This window comes from Heterocephalus glaber, unplaced genomic scaffold (assembly GCF_053883595.1).
Source record: "Heterocephalus glaber isolate CG9 unplaced genomic scaffold, H.glaber_assembly_v1.0 deba00001447, whole genome shotgun sequence".
Taxonomy (NCBI): Eukaryota; Metazoa; Chordata; class Mammalia; order Rodentia; family Bathyergidae; genus Heterocephalus; species Heterocephalus glaber.
In genome coordinates this window covers 5626695-5648134 of record NW_028258299.1, presented here as the reverse complement: position 1 = coordinate 5648134, position 21440 = coordinate 5626695, and the positions used below count along the sequence as shown (strand labels likewise).

Sequence of the window (21440 nt, the reverse complement as noted above, 5' to 3'; positions counted from 1 at the left end):
TAAAGAATGATCCAGGATCCAGTTCAAAGGTCATGGTATTCCCAGGATGCCCAGCCTGGGAGCAGAGGCAGGAGGGTGGCCCTGGGACAAAGACGAAATGGCGAGGGCCAGGTGGGCCACAAAGCAGGACTCCACACTGCTGCCTGCCGGCCCGGTCCCCAGACAGCCTGGAGATGCTGTGCCTGGGAAATGTTTTCACAGCCAGGGGAAGGGGCAGAGCCCCAGGCCACAGAGGATATGCAGCAAGGGGAGAGGCTAAAGCAGGGAGACTCCATTACCCACTGGCCAGGAATTGGGGGGATCAGGGGGCTCCGGGTGCCCATGTCCACCTTCACCCCTGCCCACCATCAGCCTGGCCCCCAGAGGCCTGCTCCCCGGGCACAGGAAGCACCAGCACTTCAGGCTGTCTGGGAAGGGGAATGGGTACAGCTGCTTCCTGTTCCCACCTGGCCTGGCACAGCCCACAGCTGTCCACCCTGCTTCCACTGGCTTTCGGGGATGCCCGGGCCAACCCTGGCACACAGGCCCTTCACACACACACACACACACACACACACACACACACACGGGATAAACAGAAGGTTGAGGAGGAATAAAAAGCTCCCACCCAGGCAGCCAGGAAGCTGCAGGGCCTCAAAAAGCAAATCAGTCCCCTGTCACAGGAAACAAACTACATATGGCATTGACACCGTCCTTACCGCCGGTGGCCTGAATATCTGCATCTCTCTCTCCAGATACCTAAACTGGGGTCCTGGAGTCAAATCTAGTTTGATGCTGACATCTGTGACATCTGTGAGGCCCTCACTGGATCTCCGGGTCCCAGCTAAGCTCCTGCTGCTTTTGCATCCACATCACCTCCCATCGGCCAGAAATTTCTCCCAGTTTCCCTCCTCCTTGCTCTCAAGCTCTCCCACAGCCCAGGCAAGGCCCAGCCTCCTCCAGAAAGCCTCCCCAGATTCACCTGCCAGGTACACGTTGGACTGCATCAAAACCCTCCAGAGCCCTGATGGCCTCTCTTCCCCTCCGACCCCTTTGACCTTGTGTTGCAGGCTTTGGAAGACTGCTGGGCATTTGCGGGCTTCCCTTCCAGGCGGCAAACAGAGCTCTCCAAGGCCAGGATTAGGACCCCCCAGCATGTGGGGACCTGGGCCTGGGGTCCCAGCTGTCAGAAGGATGGTGCCAGGCAGCCTCTCTCCACACTTACACTTCCATTTCACAGGAGGAAACTGAGGTTCAGAGAGGTTAAACACTGTACCTAAGTACCAGGCTGCAGCCACCAACCCCCAAATCTTAGCCAGGCTCAGAACTGCTTCAGCCCCATACCCAGACTGGACATGGCTTCCCAGTGTGGCCCAGGAGCAGCCACTGTCCTAAAGAAAGGGGAAGGGCCACATATATGCCTTTAATCCAGCACTCTGGGAGGCTGATTGCAAGTTCAAGCTCAGTCTGGGCAACTTAAGGAGACCTTCCCTCAAAATGAAAAATAAAAAAAGCGCTAGGGATATAGCTCAGTGCAAAGGCCCTGAGTACCCCCGTACCAAAAGAAGGAGGAGGAGGAAGAAGAGGAAGAGGAAAGGAAGGAAGGGAGGGAGGGAGGGAAGGCAGAAGCAAGCAGGCTGGCTGCACCCAGACATGTCACTGAACTGCTGTCCATCCTGGGACACTGGGACATGCACGCTCCAGGACACCGAGCCCCACTCTGGTACCTTTAGGGGCCCCTGCTCCCCTCTTACTCGCCCACCTATCAGGCCACAGCCTTCGCACCTCCCTGCCCAGCCACAGAAGGCCTCCGCCTTTAGTTCAGGGCACAGTGGAGGACCCAGGGCCTGCCCAATGCTGACACAAAGTGGCCTGTGCACAGCTAGCTCTCCAGGCCCAACACATGTGCTGCCATCACTGGGCTGGGGTGTTCGAGGGGACAGCCCACACCCACATGCACCCCACACTCTCCTCCCTGTACCCGGGGAGCTGCCTCGCAGCCCTCTGCAGCGGAAGCCAGCGTGCCTTGCCGGCCCAGGTCCCCTGGGGGTACCGAACGCCAGGGCGGGGGTGCAGTCTCTCCTGGCACCGTCCTCTTGGCCCAGTGCCCCTCCCCCTGCCTGCCGAGGGCAGGGCTGAGCCGGAAAAAGCCCCGGGCGGGCACTGGAGCTCCCTGGCAGCCTGGGCCGAACAGTGTAGCTCCCCACCCCCTGACCCCTGGCACCTGGTCCTGCTTGTAAATGACTAAGCGGTTTCTCCTTGGAGGAAGCCATCCGTCAGGAGGCCCTGCTGGCTGCAGAACTGCACCAGGATGCCCGGAGCTGCACGCGCAAAACCCATAATTAGCAAGTCCTCTCTTCTTGGGAAAGAAAACCCCTCCATGTTTTGTTTTGTTTTATTTTCCCCATAAATGAAACAAATCCACCCACGCAGTTACTGGAAATGCAAGCATGTGAAACTGAGCCGTTTGCAGAGAGAATTAGTCAGCAACCTTGTGCGCAGGGTGCTCTGGGAGGTGGGGCCGCCCAGGCCCCTGAGGTTCCCCATCCCAGAGCAGGACCAGGTGACCCTGACCGCTCGCCTGCCCACAGTACCCTCCCACCAGCAGGCGATGCCCCTGCAGGGGGTCACCGTCAGTGCACCTGGTACCCAGGGCAGGTTCCCTGGCACTGGATTTGGAGCCTCAGGGGAAAGCAGAGGCCCAACCTGGCTTGGGAATCAACCTAACATCCCTATCACATCCCACCAAGGTAGGGGATGCTTTCCGGGCCTCAGCCTCCCATGTGCAAAGTGGAGGTGACAGAACACCAGGTAGACATAATGTATCCGAGGCGCCACGTGTGGACATCCTGAGGGCCACAGCTTAGGGTGGGTCCCTGACCTGATGGCCTGAAGGAAGCCGAATGGGCAGGTGTGGCTGTCCCAGGGCTCAGTGCCCAGAGCAGCTCGGGCCTCTTGTCACAGGCAAGTCTGCTGAGTTGGTTCCCAGGCCTGCGTTTTACCCACAATGCAGCCTGGCCAGGAGGCAGGCAGGCAGCGGGCCAGGCCAGGTGCTGGTGGGAGCAGTACCCACACCATGTGCCCTGCCCGCTGTATTGAGACAGGAAAAGCAGGTTCACCCCACAGCTGCTTCATTTCAAACCAACTGGTAGTGTTGTGACTTTAAAAAGAAGCACAAACCCCCATTGAATTATCTGATGTTTCGAAAGGCCTGGATTCCTGGGCTTCCCTTGGGGGGAAAGAAAAGGACACCAGAGGGCCAGTGTCTCCCGTCCCGGGGGTACCCCTCACCAGGACAGTGTGCTCTGTGTGGTCTCAGTTGTCCCTGGCCCTGGGTCCTTTGCCCCTGGCCTGGGACCTGGGAGTCTGTGACCCGGTTTGATACCCTCCTTGGGTTTAGGAGCGTGACCTCAGCCACTCACCACCAGAAATGTCCACGGGAAGTGTCCCTGGGAAAGTCATTAAAGTCCGAGGCTTAGGGTTGCTTTTTCCTGGAGAAAAACAGCTGGTATAAGAGACCCACACCCCGTGGCTGGTGGGGGAAATCTAGGGATGAGGCTGTTTTTGGAGGGTCTTGGTGGGACTGCCTAGACAAAGAGCAGACACTCGTGTCGGGGGCCCTGCCCTCCTCTCCCTCTCTGTCTGTCTGGGTCAGGAACCCAGGAGGTGGGCGGGGAGCAGGCAGGGGCCGAAGGGAGCCCAGCAGGAAGCCTCAGATAGATTCCAAGTTTGGAGCAGGTAGAAGGATTCTGTGGGACCCTCACAGCCCAGCAGACCCCCAAAATGTCCAGCAGGCCTTCGGGACAATTCCCAATTGTCTGGGTCACTCCTGAGAAGGACAGGATCAGGAGCTCCACTTTCTCATCGTTCCAATGACACCCGCTTTGTCCACTCAACCTTCACCAAGCACCGGCTAAGGGCCAGCTCCTGAGACAGTGCAGTGGGCCGGCTAGTGGTGCAAAGCACACACTGTGTCTGGCCTGACCTCTTGCAAGTCCCTCGGAAAGTCATTTGACTTTATTTTATTTTCACTATGTATTCTAGGCTGGCCTCGAACTTGCAGTGATCCTCCTGCCTCAGCCTCCCAAGTGCTGGGATTACAGGTGTGCACCAGCATGCCTGGTAAGCTGACCTATATTTTATTTTATTTATTATTATTATTTTTTTGGTACCGGGGATCGAACTCAGGACCCTGCACTTGTGAGGCAGGTGTGGTGCCACTGAGCTAAATCCCCAGCCCCTGACCTGTATTTTAAAAGCTTCAGTTTCCCATCTGTACAATGGGCCCAGTAGCTGCACTTGACAGGGTTCTGAGCAACAGTGCACACTGGAGCCTGGCACAGTCAAGAGCTCCATAAACATGGAGCAAACTGGCCTCATTTCTGAAGCCCAGGGCACAGGTGGCCCACGCACAACAGGCCTGCCATGGACTTCCGTGACCTTGGGGCTGGCTCCAGGCAACTGGCTCACAAAATCCCAGGTTGCCTCATTCCATCCCTCCATGCAGCCCAAAACTCCCGAGGGCAGCTTTCCCTGAGTGCTTTCTGAGCCAAGCCACCAACGAGTCAGCACAAGCGCCTCCAGTACTCACATGGTGGCCTTCCAGGAAAGCACAATGGACTGAGACCCGCACTCCCGGACCTTGAGAGATCGTCACCCCACCACCCTGTCCCCACCCACAGGAGCATAATGAACCCAAGTCGGTGTTATGGCCGCCTGAGTGTGTGCACAGCCCAAGACCATGGGTGTGGACATTCACAGCAGGTCAGCCGCGTGGCATGTAAATTACACGGGCAAGCGAATCCCACGTTAGCGCCCATTGTCTACACCCGGGGAGACAGCACTGCACCCTCTACAGGATCCAGTGAGCTCCGGCAGACCCTGCTTTGCCCTATAAACATTTAGAGGGAAAGGGCTGGGGATTTAGCTCAGTGGTGCTGCTGCCTGCCTCGAAAGCACAAGGTCCTGAGTTCAATCCCTGGTACAAGAGAAAAAAAGGATATATCCAACATTTAGAGAGAAAGAGAGGGCTAGGGAAAGTTACACGAAGACAAAAGTTCCGTCCTCTGAGGGCTTCCATATCTCGAGGCTTAGGAACTGGTTTTGGCAACACAGAAATTCAGCCTCTACTCTGCATAGAGAATCTTCCCAGGGATGTTCCAAACCACCAGAAAGAAGAGAGAGGTCACACCCCAAGTCCCCCAGACAGGGTGGGTGAAGCCGTTTTTCACACCTGACACCTGGCCCCTCTCAGAAGCATGCTGGGCGTCACCTGCTGGCCCTTGGTGCTGTTGATTTTTATCTCTTCTCGACAGTTTACCGCAAGCACTTCTGGGAGTCAGCAGGCGCAGGTGGGTGGGAGAAGGCCCCTCACAGTGGGCCCCAAATTAAATCTCGTACAGAACTTCGCTCCCCGTGCCCCCAGGTAAAAGTAGGGTCCCTCTGGCCCATCTTCTCTTCCCCACTCTGGCGGCCCTGAGGTCCTGCAAGAAACGGGGTGGGGTCCAGGTGTCACTCTGGGGAATCTGAGCCGCAACCCCCCGCCCATGACCCACTTGATCTTTTCCAGGACTCAAGGTATTCCTAAGCCAGACCATCTTGCCATGCACATTAAAGAAACGAAGGACTAAGCGGACATGGCTGAAGCCGCTGACCGGGACCTGGGATTCACCCTATCAGTCTCTGCTCTTGTCTGTGTCTGAAATTTTCCATCATAAAATACACAAAGTGCGACCAGAGGCCAAGTTCAGCTGCGGTGAGACGCATTAGGGGAAGAAAGAAACCCAGTCATGGGAAGGACTCGGCTCAGACGAGCCTCCGGGCAGCCCTGTCTGGGCACCTCTCGGAGCAGGCACCGTGACAGCAGGGACAGAGCCACCATTCAGGGAACAGTGGCTGAATGACGAAGGAATTTTTCAAAAGAGAGAAGAAACCTTTATCCCGCTCCATCTGTCCAGACGGCCCTGCATGTGGCCTGGTGCTGGGAAGACGAGCTTTGAGGGCCAACGGAGGGCAGGAGGTGGGACAGAGGAACCGACCACACAGGACACGATGGCAGGGGGACTCTAACTCCCGGGACTCCACATTCCGCCAAAGAGGAGGAGATGCTTCCAAAGGAACCCCGACTCTTAGGTATCACTCAGAGGCAATGACAGTGAATCGCTTTCACAGCTTCACAAACACAGGCAACCTTTCTCATTAGCGCTTTCTTAAAATCTTCAAGCTAGAAGAGCCGCCACGGAGCCGACTCACGGTCTTGTGTTCAGAGCATTCAAGCAATGCTTCTGATTCCCAGGTCTTCCCGACCCACCCAGGGCCGCTTCCCATGGAAATCCGAGGGGTGCCTAGGCACCAGCCTGGGGAGCCTGGTCCCTCACAACACCGGCCACTCCCCATGCTTCATCTTGGCTTAGCAGGCAGCTTCGCGGGATCCACCCAATGAGCAAATCGACCAGCACAGCCCGCTTCCTCTGCCACCTCCCTGAAGCAGGTCACTGCCACCACAGGTCCCCCAGGAGACCCAGTCCCACCCCCTGTCTGTTCGTCTCCCCACCTTAGGGGCCTCCCAGCCAGGTCACTGACCTCCACTTGGGTCTGACCAATGCCCAGGGTGTCTTGTCTGGCTGGCGGTGCTGCCCTGTCACCTGGATCTTTCCTTGGATGAGGTGCTGGGGAGGCCCCGTGAAAGTGGTGACCTGCTGTGAGGAGGTCAAAGGCATCCCAGTCCCCAGCCCCAGAGGAAACGCCAGGGACAAGGCTCCATGCCCTGGCCTGCTGCATCCCAGCTGCACACTCTTCTGCAATGCCATCATCACCTCCTCGGAAGGAAGGTCCCAGCCCATCTGTACCCCAGGCCCAGCTGCCACCAGAACCCATCCACCTGGACCATGTCCCCTCGGGACAAGTTCAAAGCACTTCCACATATGTAGCCCCCCAGCCCCTCTCTACAGCTATGGGACACCATGACCTCCCGGGATTCCTCAGTGACATCTGCAATTCAAGTCACCAAAGCCTGCCTATTCCACCTCAGAAAGGCTTCCAGGTCAATTACACCTGGCAGGTCAGGGCTGTGGACACCCGGGCTCCTCACCAGACTCTTAAGGGCTCCGTGACTATTCTCCAGAGAGACAGACAAGAAGGGGTTTACTAGGGGACTTGGCTCACGTGATTATGGATGCCTAGAAGGCCCATAATGGGCCACTGGCAAAGTTGAGACCCAGGGAAGCCCTCAGAGCCGTGAAAGTTAAGGATATGACTCTCAGCTTGCGGCCAAAGCTGGAGAGCCCGGGGTGGGGAGGTGATGTGAGTCCAGTGACATCCAAGGGTGGCCTGGCTGCAGGAGACAGCCAGCATTCACCTTAGCCACGGTGCGAGGGTGTACCCTGAAAGTTCCTCCCAAAGCCGAGCTGGGTCACTGGGGGTCATTAGGACCCGAGGTGGTCATGGGGTGGCGCCCCAGGATGGTATTCGTGGCTAAGCTGGCAGGCTTGCTCCCTGCGGCCACGTCATGTGCTCCACTGCGTTACAATGTATCAAGCAGGCCCTCGCCTGATGCCCAGTAGGTGCTGGTGCTGTTTTGGACCTTTCAGCCTCTAGAGTCATAAGCCAAATAAACTTCTGCTCTTTATAAATTACCCCACCTGGGTTATTTAGTCATAGTCACAGAAAATGGATGCAGACACCATTCTGCTCCATCTAGGCCCTCTGCTGATTGGAAGCACCCACCCATTGAGCCCTGATCCTTCCCACCCGGTCCACTGACTCACACATGTAGCTCTGGAAACTCCCGAAAAGACACAGCTCCCTGCAGCCCAACTGTTTTAATCACAGCCCAAACCTCTGGGTTTCCTTTCCTGCACAATGCCTTCCTGCTGCCTGGCTGTCCGTTCATCCAGCCAACTCCGCATCCCAAGTCAACTATCACAAGCTTCCCCTTGCCAACTTGGCCCCCGTGCCATCCCCCCAAGCCATACTTAATCGCCAGATGAAGACCACACCACGGTCGTGGCTCCATCCAGCACAGTGCCACTTTTCTACAGAGCACGGGGCGCAAGCCAGTCTCTGGGAGCTGTGCTCACTTCTCTCTGGAAACATAATCACCGAGACACAAAAGCAATGGTGATTGACTCCTGGTATAAATTCAGCACCTCTTATGTTAGAAGGTACAGAACAAGAGAAGAAACAAACAAAGATACCCGAGCACTGTCTGCGTGTGTATGCACAAAACAGGGAGGAAGTTTCTGTGGCACTCAGCCCCACTTCCTACGACTGCTCGCATGGGTGTATCGCGTACTCCTTCTGCACATGCAGTACTCTCCTTCCCTGCACAGGGCGCCTCACCTGATGAGCTGACCCACGCCTGCACACCCAAAGGGTCCTGCCTGGACAGGGTAGCTGTAGTTTCTGCTGACCTTAACCACGGAGCTCAGTAATACTAATAGAGGGCCTAAGGGTCGCCTGTATGCCAGCGTACTCTCCCTTACCTCTCCGTGGGAGGGCAGTGGCCCAGTTTCCCCGCGGGAGTCTGGATCGATCACCAGCCGACACCCTTACTCTCCTCTTAGCCTGCTGACTTTAAGATGCCAAGAGGAGGCAAGGTGACCGGCCGAGTGGCTGTCATAACTTCCGGTTCAGAGGGACCAGCTTTATGTCTCCTGGTGCAAGTACCCCTCCCTCTGGCCAGCAGAGCATGAGATCATGGGAATGGGTGCAAAAATATCCCCAAGAGGTCACCAGGGCAAACCGTGAGTGGAGCCACTCCTGTCTGCATCCCTCGAAGTGGCACTGTAGCCTGGATGCTGAGTCAGAGCACACATATCCTCCTGCAGTACTTGGCCCGCCTCTCTGGAAGAGCCTGCCACATCTCTGGAGCTGCAACTGTGTCTTTAGCAGGCCATCCCACCGGACTATGGAGCCGGCTGGTTCAGGACGGTGTAAACTCTGAAGATCGGTGAGTCACCCAAGCATGTTCCCACGAGAAGCGCAACTGCAGGCTGTGGTCGTGGGAAAGGCATGTGGAGTCCACGGATGGTGTTTCTGGCAGAAGCAAAGTGTGCAGGGAGGGCCAGTCCGTACCCAGGACTAGGATCTGTTCCTGTAAGGACAGCGTGCTGTCCCTCCCCTGATGGTAACGGCACAATGTAATCAACCTGCCACCAGGTGGCTGGCAGGCACCCCGGGTGATGGTGCCATGTTGGACGCCCAGTGTTGACCAGTGCTGGCAGTTTGAGCCGTCAGCAATGGTTCTCACCATGAAGGCCTGGGGGAGCGGAAGTCCACATGGCTGAGCCCATGCACAAATTCCTTTCCTGCCACCAGGGCCACTTTGCTCATGAAGGAGACTGACGCCACGCACAGAATGGGTCATCCTGTCCACTTGATCGTTAAAGCCCCCTCCTGCAGTCACCTCTGCCAAGCACTTACAAATATCTTCCTGTCCTTTGTCCACTCAGAGGGGTCTGGCCAAGTACCTCTTCATCCCTCTTCCCCAAATTTCTCTGCAACCGATTTCCCAATCGTGTTCTTTCCAGCACAGACCTCTGGCTGGAGCCCATGAATCAGTATATAACTGATACTTGGCCATTTCTCCTTTGAAGGAAAGTGCACAGCCAGGTCCACTGCCCAAAGCTCTGCCCAGTAAGGAGGTTTCCCAACACCACTGTCCTTCAAGGACAACCCAGAGAGGGACTGTCGTGCTGCCGCTGTCCCCTTTTGGGTGCTGATGCAGAACACTCTTCCTCCACCAACTGACACTGGGGTGCACCCATAACCTCTAGAGGTGCACACTGGGGACGGGGGAAGTGTGGCAGGAGTAGGAACTGTGGGCATTTGGGCCACTTCTGCACTTCAGGACCTGCTCAGCCCATGAAACTACCACTCCCATTTGACGGAGTCCTGCCATGCACACCTGGTGTGATGGCTCCATGGGCCAGGTAACACCCAGTTTATAACGAGCAGATGACCCTCGGTCAAAGGTTTACTTTCTACTGAACAGCACACTGAGAGTTGTCTCTCCAAAGGAGAGGAGTTGTTTGCAAACCATGGCTGGGCCTTGCTCTGACACCCCAAAGCCCCGGGCTACAGTTCACCTGCCTGAGGGTCCTGCCAAAGGCGCCAATCAGCTTCCCTGCCTGCCCCTACTATCTCGGGTGCCTCCAGAGCTGCTGGATCATGTGGCCTGAGTGGCAGAGCAGCTTGCATTTAGCCCAGATCTGATGCAGAGCCTGCTCCCGTCCTGGGCCCCACTTGAAACCAGCCACTTTTGGGGACCCTTACAAGATGAACCATAGCAATATACCCAAAGGAGGGTTTGTTGCTGCCAAAATGCAAATGGATCCACTAGTCTTGTGCCTCTTTCTTGGTTGGTCAATGACCCTTCACCAGAGGTTTCTTGACATCCCATACCACTAGACCTCTGGGAAGGGGGTAAAAGGTCCAATTTCAATATGATTTATTTCCCACAAATGCTGTATCAGTGAGTCCAGAGTAGGAGCTATTTCTTCCTCACTAGGTCCGATCAGCACAATGTGTAATGGGCCAGTGTGATCTACAGAAGGGGGAGCCATCAGGATCCCTGAAGGCTGAACTGTGAGACAGCAGAGCTGATGTCCACCCCAGCCAGGACAGCACAGGTGTATCGCTGTAAGCACACTGCTTCTGGTCAGCATGGTGGACAGGAATTAGACAAGAGCATTCGCCAGATCAGTAACTGCACACCAGGTACCAGGAGACACATTCGTTTACTCAAGCAAGGAAGCCACATCTGGTTCAGCAGCTGCAACTGGAGTCACCAAGCAGTGTCACTCTCCAGGGTTCATCGGGCTTTCCGCACGGGCCAAATGAGAGTTGAATGGAGATGTGTAGAAACTGCACACCAGGCATCTTCCAAGTCCTTGATGGTTTCGCTGATCTCTGCAGTCCCTCCAGGGTGCCACGCAGCTTCTGATTTACATCTCCCTAGGTGGAAGCAGCTCTAGCGCCTCACATGTGACCCTTGCACCATGGTAGGCCTCGCCCCACAAGTTAAGGAAGCACTGTGAGGATTCTGCCAGCTGCTAAGCACATCTGTTCCAATTATGCATTGTGAAGCCGGAAAAATAAGCACAGGATATGTTTGGGGAGCCGTCAGACTCACTGTGTGTTGGACCTGAGCTAAAATTCCACCAATCACCTGACCTGCTTTAATGAGTCCCTCTCTAACTGGCAGCCAGAGTGACAGCTGGCATCCGGGAGTCTCACGAGGATTATTTCCTTTTCTCCAGTGCACAGTGTCCCTGATAAAAGGACATAAGTCCCTTGGGGGAAGGCTGGGGTACCAGCATACATCTTTGTGGGTGCACTGGGCTCCTAACTCCAGGGAAGCCAGTCTTCTCTTGCTCAGGAATGCAGGGTCTGCAGCCTGGCTCAGTGGATGGCTCTGTGCTCTGTGATTTGAGTTCGACTTTAGTTCACTCGCCCTGGAGTTTTTCTGCTTACACAGATCGAGGAAGAACATAGCAGGCTTCCATCTCCCTTCTCAGAGCACCATGATTAACTTGCCACCGCCACAGGTCTGCTCGAGTCAAGACTGTGCTGATTGCTGCTTTGCCGCTGCTGTCCATTACAGTAATTGCTGCTTACGCCCACCTCGCCTCTGGCGGGTGAGGAACACCACTTGGCCTCCATCACCCCAAGATCCAATGACTCCGGCTCAGTTTTTCTGAGTGACTGTAAGCCGACTCTTCGGGAAGCTTGCAGAGCCTAAGGCTGCTGCTGATGTGGTTTGCCTCCTGGCTGTTCGACTCATTATTTTTAAGATTGGGCAATATGCAGAACTTTTTTTCTTTTGTTTTTTTGAAACAGGGTCTTACTATGTAGCCCAGGTTGGCCTTGAACTCATGGTGATCCTCCTGCCTCAGCCTCCTAAGTACTGAGATTACAGGCCTGCACCACCAGGCCTGGCAATAAGCTGAACTTTTACAACACAAAACAAGCAAGAAGCTACCCAAAGGCCCAGAGGGTGGCCCTCTAAGCCACTGGAGTGCACAGTCCCCACTCTGTCCACCCTGCCTCTGAGGCAGAAAGGCCAAGCTGACCCTGACCTTTCGACTCAATTTTCCCCTTCAGGGCTGCTGAGGAAGTAGCTACAGATGACCTGACACTGTGCACTGGCTGCAAGAAAACCCAGCATGAGCATGTATGTATATGTGTGTGCCTGTGTATGCATATGTCCACCCTGGTGAGGGAAACTGAAGACTCATTATTGCCTCCCTTCCTTGAAATTTTTCATAGTAAAAAAAAATTTGTTAAAAAAAACACAGCACTGGGGGTTTAGCTCAGTGGTGCCACCACCGGCCTCGCAAGCACAAGGTCCTGAGTACGATTCCCGGTTCAAAAAAATTAACACAACTTCCTGAAGGAAAGACAAAGGCAGTACAAAGGGTCCGAGGTACTGGATTCGAGTGTGGCTCCAGCATTCAGGAGCCCCGAGGCCTTGGCCAAGTCACTTGTCTGCTTGGAAAGAGGCAGACAGAGAGAGGACTCACATCCCGGGTCCATATATGAGTTCATGCCCAAGACTCAGACAGGAGCCTGGGCCTGGCACCTGCCTCTGACACTGTTTTCCACGCTTATGCTGATGAGGGCTGGCATCACAGCCCATAGCAGCACAGTGCCTGGCACCTGGCTGTGGGCAGAATTTGAACTCTTGGACTGGGAGGGATGTTGTGATCAGGTAACTAGGGAACAGGGGAGCACTGCATTGAGAACCCCAAATGGAAGTCCCTGGAAGTCTGGGTTCAATCCATCGGGCTTTAGGGGAACAAAAGCCCCATGCACCCCTAGGAAAACTGAGGCAACCTGTATCTGCCCTTGTACCGCCATCTAATAAAACTTTTGGGGCTTTTTGGTGGTATTTTTCATTTGTTTTGCGACACAAGGTCTTGCTATGCAGTCCAATCTGGGCTTGAACTCATGGTGATGCCTCAGCCTCCCGAGTACAGGGATTACAGGCTTGCTGGCCACCACCACGCCTGGTTTCTAATAAAACCTTTTAGAACAAAAATATAAATCCATTCACACACACCAACCAAGTCTTACTTCTTGAGAAGAACCGGTACAAAATTCCCGAACTCCGCTCATGAACACTATGAGAATCCAAGGCTTTGCTAAATGTGAATCACATCTGCAGCCCAGCATCCTTCACCCTGGAGGAGGCAGTGGATGCAGGAAGGGGGCAGGCGTGGGGCAGGCACGGTCCTCAGAGAGCTGCTGGCCTCCACCATCCATGCGGGCTCCACAGAGGCGGGTTTCACACGGAATCTCCAAGGAACCCAAGGGAGAGTGGACCCACCTGGCTGCAGCAGCCCAAGAAACACATCTCCCTCACTCCAAAATGACATCACCTGGAGCCCCAGGCAGGCCTATGCCTTCCTAAGACCCCGAAACCCATCCACTGTGCACAGCACCCAACCTCCCTGAAGCCTGCACCGGGCTCGTCCCTGCTCGGCAGGTGGCTACTGCTTTGGGTGGCTTTGTTTCTAGGGTGGCCGCCAGGCTGGGTACAAAAAAGAAGACTTGTAAAGGTACTGCAGTTGGCAACTCCACGCTTTCCAGTTCACAGAGGCACACACATATGCACACACACACACACACACACACACACACACACACACACTCACTCACTCACTCCATCTGCTGGATAAAGTTTTCCTTGCAGAAAGAGGAGAAAGAGGAGGAACACTTCAAATGATCTAATCCATCACTTTGCAGCTGCCTGGCCCATGACCTCAGTGCTGGGGACAGGGACCAACAGCAACAGCTGGCTCTTGGTCTTGGTGCCCAGCCTTGGCTGTGCAGCTTGGGTAAGGCAGCCATCCTCGCTGGGGCCCCCGGGAAGGCCAGGGTGGGCTTGGCTAGATGCCCTGTGTAGGCTCACTCCGCCATTCCTGACGGCGGCGCCCCCATGCTTAACCTGGCACCTTCCACCTCCTCGAGGGGCAGGGACAGGAACTGCAGTCCCACATCCTTCTGTGCACCCCTCACCCAACAGCCAGGGATGAAATCACCCCCACGTGCTGCCCCCGGACAGAAAACTCTTCCAAGGACACCAAACCTTAGTCACAGGGGATGGCGCTTTTGCCATGAACACCTGTTAAAACTCAACTCATGACCAGGCTGATGCTACTGGCTGGAGTATTTAATTAAATATTACTCACTCAGGAAGCAGCCCCTGCCAAGTCATCACCAAACCGTGCAGTGCATTTTCAGAGAAAAAGACAGAGGAGCAGGGAAAGAGCCGGGCACCAGCGGGGGCCTCCCCGGCCGGGTGCCCACTGGACTTCCACCCGGCCCACTCCGGAGAGCCAGCAAGGGGGGTCCCGCTGGGCAGTAGCCCCTGCCCGGTTACCACAGATGGGGGACGCAGTCCCTCGCCCAAGACACACTCAGACACAACCACACTGGGGCACACACACGACAGCGACACGCAGACAAGCTCGTAAGGCCGAAACGCACTGGCACACACGTGTTGGTGCCGGACACACACCCTCTCAGAGCGCACACCTCCACGAAAGGGCACAGAGGCACGGGCAGGCACGCTCGGGAACACGCGCGGAACCACAGCTTCCCGGCGCCGGCGCCGCCGCGCCGCCGCCGCCGCCCTCCGGTGCCCACCGCGGGGGCTCGCGCGGGGCCATGGCCGGGCCGCACGCCCACAGGTGCGGGGAGCCGTCCCGCCCCCCCGCAGGCTGTAGGAGCCCCGGCGCGCCGCTTTATCGATTTCCCGACAACCCTGCGCTCTCGCTCCTGGCCCCAGGAGCAGTGGAGGCTCCGGTCGGCGGCCGGTGGCGCCCAGGGTGGCGCCCGGGGCCAGGCGAGCCGCGCCGCAGACCCGGCGCCGAGTGGAGGGAGAAGCGAAACTAACTCCGCCGGGCAGAGTCGCCTACCGGGCGCCGGGGACCGGGCGGGTTCCGTGCGCGGGCGCGGGGACGCGGCCTGGGGCGCCGGGCCCCCAAACTCGGCATGCGCCCCACGTCCCTCCGGGCCTGCGCCCCAGGCGCAGGCGAGCGCGCCGATTCCCGGCGGCCGGGACCCCTGCCCAGCGCCGCCCTGCAGGTGGCCCCGGAGTCGCTGCCCAAGCGCAGGGCGGCACCGGCCCCACCCGCGTCCCACGCCCGCCGCGCGCACCACCCACCGGGGCCTCGGGGCGCCGCTCTCCGGGCGCCCGGTCGGGCCCGCCGCAGGCAGGCAGCGAAGTCGCCTCCTCCGCGGCCCCGGCGCCAGCGCCTGAAGCCTTGATCCTCCGCGAGCGCGGCTGCGAGCGCGACTCCGTGCCGAGCGGCGAACGCGGCGAGCCTCTTTAAAGTGGAAAAAGGAGAGCGAAGCGTGTGGGCGGGGCCTTCCTGCCCCGCCCCGCCCTCGACCCCGCCCCTCCCCCCGCCCGTCCTGCACACCACGCCCCCAGGCCACGCCCGCACCCTGCAGACCACGCCCCCGGCCTCGGACGGACGGCGGCGGCGGCGGCGGCGGTGGGGTCACGGCTTCCCGGCCCCTCTCACGCCCCCTCCGATCCCGCTGTCCCCTTTTCGCCCCGGCATCCGAGCCGCGGCCTGGGCGCTGCCCGCTGCGGTCCCCTGGAGGCGAGTTTGGGAAAGGCCCGAGGAAGGCTCGGGTTGCCAGGGCTGCGGCGGCGCCAGCCTGCGGATGGGGGTCGGGGAGGGGAGGGGTTTCGGTAACCTCGGGAGCAAGGCCTCAGCGTTCACCCCGCCGTGCTGCTTCGGTCTCCACTGCTGTTCCGAAGTCTTAGGAGTTCGAGACCCCGAGGGCCTGGGCGCCTGGGCATCAGCAGGCCCAGGCTTTAGCGCCCCAACGTTTCCTGAGTGAATGAATGAGCGCTTGCCCGGGAGGTCGGTTGCACGTCGCAGCCGGCGGCTGCTCACCTTCCGCTGTCCGCTCCACAGCAGTCCTTGGACCGGCAAGATTTTGAAGAAATTACTCTGTTAGAGCAAACTCGTACATTGCCCACCCACGCCGTGCGTGGTCAGGGTGGGCCCGAGTGGGCCGTCTGGGCTTTCCCTGGGACTCTATGAGTTCAAGTTGCCAGACCCGTAAGGTGGGCAGTGGTCGTCAGCAACCCAGGGGTGCTTCCAGTTAAGAGCACTGGGGACGCGGGCCTCAAAATAAAGAGTAAAAAGGGCTGGGGTTGCAGCTCAGTGGTAGAGCGCCCCTAGGTTAGACGCTCAGTACCCAGGGGAAAAAGAGGGAGGCGCTGCGCTGCTGACTTAACCCTTGGCAGATTGAGAACTTTGTGATGTTGGGGGGTCACAGCTGCCCTCATCGGGTGTCCCTGGAAGAGCCGCCTAGTCCAGTATGCTGTGCAGGAAGCCTGTGTCCCTCAACGGCTTCATCACTATGTGGGGCTGGGGCTGCAGCACCCAGGGCAGGCTGGGGCGCAGGCCATGAGATTAGAGGCAGGGGCACTTGGGACTGAGACCTGCAACACGATGGCCCCTGAAACACACAGTTTCCGATTTAAAGACTACATCCCACCCCCTTCAGGTAGCTCTGCTAGGTCGTTAGATCCGCTGACCTCCATGTCCCAGAGGACCCCCTGGGGACCCACATTCCTGTCCTCAGGACCTGGGTATTTGGGCCAGCAGTGACATGGTGGCTCAGAGCTGGGCTGAGCAATCGGCAGGGAAGATTGTGTGTAAAAGGTCCTTAAATCATAGATGTGACTGATACTATTGGTTTTTTTCCTAAGATACAAATTTGTACAAACTTGCAATACTGTAACATCAGCTGATAGACGCCGGCCCTGTGTTGAAGCCTGACTCACTGACCCAAGGGTCTGTACCACTGGGGTGAGTAGGGAGGGGCTTGGGCTGACAGTAGGGAGCCCCAGCCTCCCAGTCCCTCCCCATGTATTTCGTCACCTGCATTAGTGCTGTAATTGATGCAACTTGCTTAATTCTTTAATCTGACTCAGTAAAATGATAAGGATACATTGTTAGGAAATGAGCTGCTGTGAAATTTCTTTTCCTCATGGTGGCTGGGTCATGTCTTAGACACCATTGGGGCCCTTAGAGCACATTCCTGCTGCCTCTCGAGGTTATCAGCTCCCTTGTTTTCTGAGTTCTGCAGGGTATGAGTAAAGGCTTTGGAAAGCCACAAGCCTCATGCAAACCTCAGCTGTTACGTACGCACCAGCCGTGTGACCTTGAACAAGATACGCTGCAGAGAATCCCTTTCTGTATCTGTGAGCTTGTCCTATATAGTTCCCAGGACTGAGGGAGGAGGTTGCAGTCATTCAACAAACATTGACTGAGTATCACACGTGAAGGGAACTGAGTTAGAATGACATTAAAGGGGTCTGATGAGTTCTGAGATAATAGTGTCCTAGGAAAGCATGGGTCTAGATCCATAGGCACAGGGAGCTGAGCATATTAATAAAATATAGCCCTGCTATGTATCCTTGGGAGAACATAGGCGGTTGGCCGTGTAAAACGGAAGCAGAGCAGTTCTTAGAGATTTGGATCTTACAACACTCACGATTCATTGGATTCACTTGTTCATTTCATAGCTTGCACCTTTGGCAGCAGTTTTCCCAGGGGATCACGTATTATTAGACAGCGACACCTGTTGGCCAAGTATGAGCTTGCAGTACAGCTCTATCAGGCATTGTTAATGGTAGATGAGGAAAAGACAGGGCTTCGGAGAAATTTCAGTATCTACATGAGACCCTGGGCGATAACCAAGTTGCTGTGACTTTGAGAAGGAACGAATAAGTCTTCATTCTGATGACAATCATTATTGCACAGTTCTTTAAAACACTTCTGTGATACAACAGTGAGCAGACTGTGAGACTGGTACCTACCTAAGCTCTCCACCAGACAGGGTCATGGGTCTTTCAGGCTTTTTCTGCCCTGGATCACATTTTGAATACTATGATAAAGAGTAGAAGTGAAAACCTCCTTCAAGTACTTATTCATTTGCTCACTTGATAATTAACTTTTTATTTGAGACAAGGTCTCACCATGTAGCTCAGGCTGGCCTCAGACTCACAGAAATCCTCCTGCCTCAGCCTCCCAAATACTAAGAGGCTGGTGTGGATTACAGGCATACACCACCATACCCAGTTTAACTTTTTAATTAAATAGTGAGGAGCCTAACGATAAGTGTTCTATCTGCATATCAAGGGAGATAAGCAAAAGAGACCAGAGTCCTGGTCTTAGAGAATTTCCATTTAAGTGGAAGAAACTGATGGTAAAATATAAATGGATTTGCTTCAGGGAGCGATAGAATAAAGAATCATTTCAGACATATTTGGTCCATTTTTCTTTCACTTGGGGGAGGGGAAGAATACTTGTACTCAGTGGCTTCAGTTCAAACTTCAAGACTATACGTAGAGGTGAGAAAGGGCCCCCAGCTGTCTCGATGAGAGACACCTCCAAGGGACAAGGGCTTATTTCCAGGCTCAGTCCCCACTGCAGGGCATGCTGTGTTTGGTGGCTGCCCTCTGCTCCAGGCCTGGCTCGGGGTGGTCTTGCCCTTGGCCAGGGTGCCCCTTGGCTTGTTCCTTCCATGTATTCAGAGCTGTGCACTCTGCTCCCTGCGGGGAAGCCTGTGCACATGGACCCCACAAGGATGGAGGTGCAAACAGCCTGGAGAAGGAGCTAAATGGGCTCCCGTTCTACCTCACCTGTGAAAATAATTCTGAGAGCATGCAGCACCGTTCTCTCTGCCCTGCTTCACAGAGCCTAGAACATTCTGTTGGGGAGTTGAAGGTACCAGCCAGGGGAAGTGGGAGGCCTTTTCCTCCATGGGAAGTCCTGGATCTTGCCCTTGGGCAGAAATCAGGGTGAAAGAAGAGTTAAAGTGTCCACCCAGGCATGGTGGCACAGGCCTGTCATCCAAGAACTCAGGAGGCTAAGGCAGGAGGATCGAGGCCAGCCTGAACTACATATCAAAATCCTGTCTCAAAACAAATTAACACATTCACGGTGGGGCTGTAATTCATATGTGGGAATGTGTTAAAGTGTCCAAACCCAAAGGACGAATGTAAGGGTTTTTTAAGCCGCAGTTATTCAATACTGACCATGCACCAGGCCCAGGCTCTGTGCTTCATGAGTACAATCCCACAGGAGCCTCCTGGGGGTAGGTGCCAGGGTTCTGGCAATGCTGTGCTGTGGAAGCCGAGAGGCAAACTGATTAAGGAGATGGTTAAGGAGATTTCCCAATCACCCCATAAGTGGCAGAGGCAGGCTTTGAACCCAGGGTTACCAGCTGTGTTGACTGGAATTGGACAGGCCCTGAGCCCAGGGCACCCGGAGAATCAAACAACGCTGAAAAGGCTAACCGCCGCCTTTCAGACTCGGGAGGAGCAATAGCCGAACAGAGCCTGGGAGAGTCTGTGACGAGCCCGACCACACGACCGGGAAACGGGCAGCCACTGCTGGGGAGCAGCCCTGGGCCAGGCTGGGGTGCGGCAGGACGCCCTGAGCCCTCAAATGGGTTCTGTTCGCTTTACCCCTTAAGTGACTCCAACCACTGCCATACGTGGTGTGGGTTGATCGGTGGCCCCCAAACTTCCTGTCCCCCCACAGCCATGGCCATGATATTCCTTGGAAATAGGGTCTTTGTAGACATGAAGTTAAGATGAGGTCATACCAGGTTAGGGTGGGACCTGATCCAAGGGCAAGTGTCGCTGTATGAGGGAGGAGGTTTGGACATGGACACGGAGACCATGCAGTGGAGAGAGAGGTGGAGAGTGAAGCAACACATCCACAAGCCAAAGAAGACAGATTGCTGAATGTGGTGGTGCACACCTATAATCCTAGCACTTGGGAGGCTGAGGCAGGAGGATTGCTGTGAATCCGAGGCCAGCCTGGCCACACAGTGAGTTCAAGTCCCCAGCCCCACATAGCACGCCCTCCTCCATCCCTTGCCCTTCCTCTCCTCAAACTTCTGGGCTCCCCCTGCCCTGACTGTGGTCCCCAGCACTTCCTGCCAAGATCTCCCCTCCTCCCAGGCTCCCACCTTTCCTGCCTGGATTCCCACCTCTGTGCTTGTCACAGTGGCCAATCGTGTCTGATTTGATTCAGTCTCCTCTCACCAGACAGCTGGCTTCCCACTGAACCCCAAGGCCCATAGTAGATCTTTGTACCATTCAGTTACCTCCGTGTAACAAACACCCTAGACTTGGTGCGTGTGAACACAAACCCTTGTTCTCACATTTTTGCAAAGCAGCTTGGGATGGCTGGTATCCAGGCCCAGCTCACAGACGGGCTCCTAGAGGATGCCCTGGACCCTGAGCTGATGGTGCTCCTGGCCCTGGTCGGGGCACAAGACAAGAAGCCAGGGATGCACATGCATCCCAGGCCTCCCTGAGTCCGATGTGTGCCTTTCCCAGGGCCCAAAGCAAGGTGTGTGGCTGAGGCCTATGCCCAGGTCTGGGAGGAGCGGGGTCAGTAAACATCCTCTTAGTGACCTCACCTCCTGCTGTCCTCTAACCTCGCACAATCTCTTGAGCAAACGCAGTCCTGTGGAACAAAGGGGCGCTGAGCAGAGGAAAGAGGAGGCTGCCCCTTGCTTGGCGGCTCCCTCTCGGCTTTCAGGATGGTGTCTCCAGGGGGTGCCATGAAGGTCTGCAGTGCCTAGGCCCTTAGGGTGGCCAGACAAGGAAACTGAGGCAGGCAGCACCAAATGGCTGGCTCGGGGCCTCAAGACTGGCTGACGTCAAATGCCAGAAATTCTCCTTAGGGCTTCAGAACTGAACTTCAAGACTAGAAGCAGAAATGTGTGCAAAGTGTCACTGTGACACCGACCCCAGGCGAACTCAGAGTCACCCTGGGGCATCCTCCCCTGTTCCAGACCAAGCCCCAGCTCAGCCCCAGCCCCACAGCAGTCTGTTGTTTTGATTGTGATTTTGCAGAATGGCAGAGTGGCCAAGGGGGCTCGGGCCCCTTCCAGCCTGGGCTTGCTGCTTCAGGCACGCGTCTGAAGATGGGGTGGCAGTGGGCAGCCGCTGGTGACCCCTTGGCCAGAGCCCCCTGGGCCTCCCCACCTCTGCCCCAGGCTCACTGTGACTCCAACCTGTCCCCTTCCACAGGGGGAGCCCGAGGTGACCCTGGCTCCCCTCTCACCTTCCTGCAGACACTGAGGCTTGGGATTCCAAAGGACCTGAACCCATGCTCGGCACAGTGCAGAGGATCGGGGTGCTGAGGCCCCCAGGAGTAGACCTTTGCTCTCTGCCACTCCCTCTGCGGATGCGCTCAGCCTGGTTTGGTGTCCTATTCAGGGCCTGGTTTGTCTCCGACAGAAAATCAGAGCTGATGCTGGGTTCCCACTAGGGGAACCCACTAGGGGGCGCATGGTCTCAATTTGTCCCACTACTAGTGAGGGATTACAAGGTGACACCTGCTGGCTTTTCTAGGACAAAGTTACTCGCCTTCCCCGTGTAATGAATTAGTACTTTCTGAGTA

At 56.2% G+C, this 21440-nt stretch overlaps 1 protein-coding gene across 2 annotated transcripts in view; it reads right to left on the bottom strand.

Annotated features, from left to right (window-relative positions):
* The window catches only part of Spsb1 (splA/ryanodine receptor domain and SOCS box containing 1), a 49336-nt gene extending 34047 nt beyond the window's left edge, over positions 1-15289 (bottom strand). For both annotated transcript variants that reach the window (XM_021243519.2, XM_021243520.2), the window contains exon 1: positions 15152-15289. The gene's annotated coding sequence lies outside the window, so the exon portion shown is untranslated. The remainder of the gene's footprint in view (positions 1-15151) is intronic.
* Positions 15290-21440: the final 6151 nt, after the last annotated feature.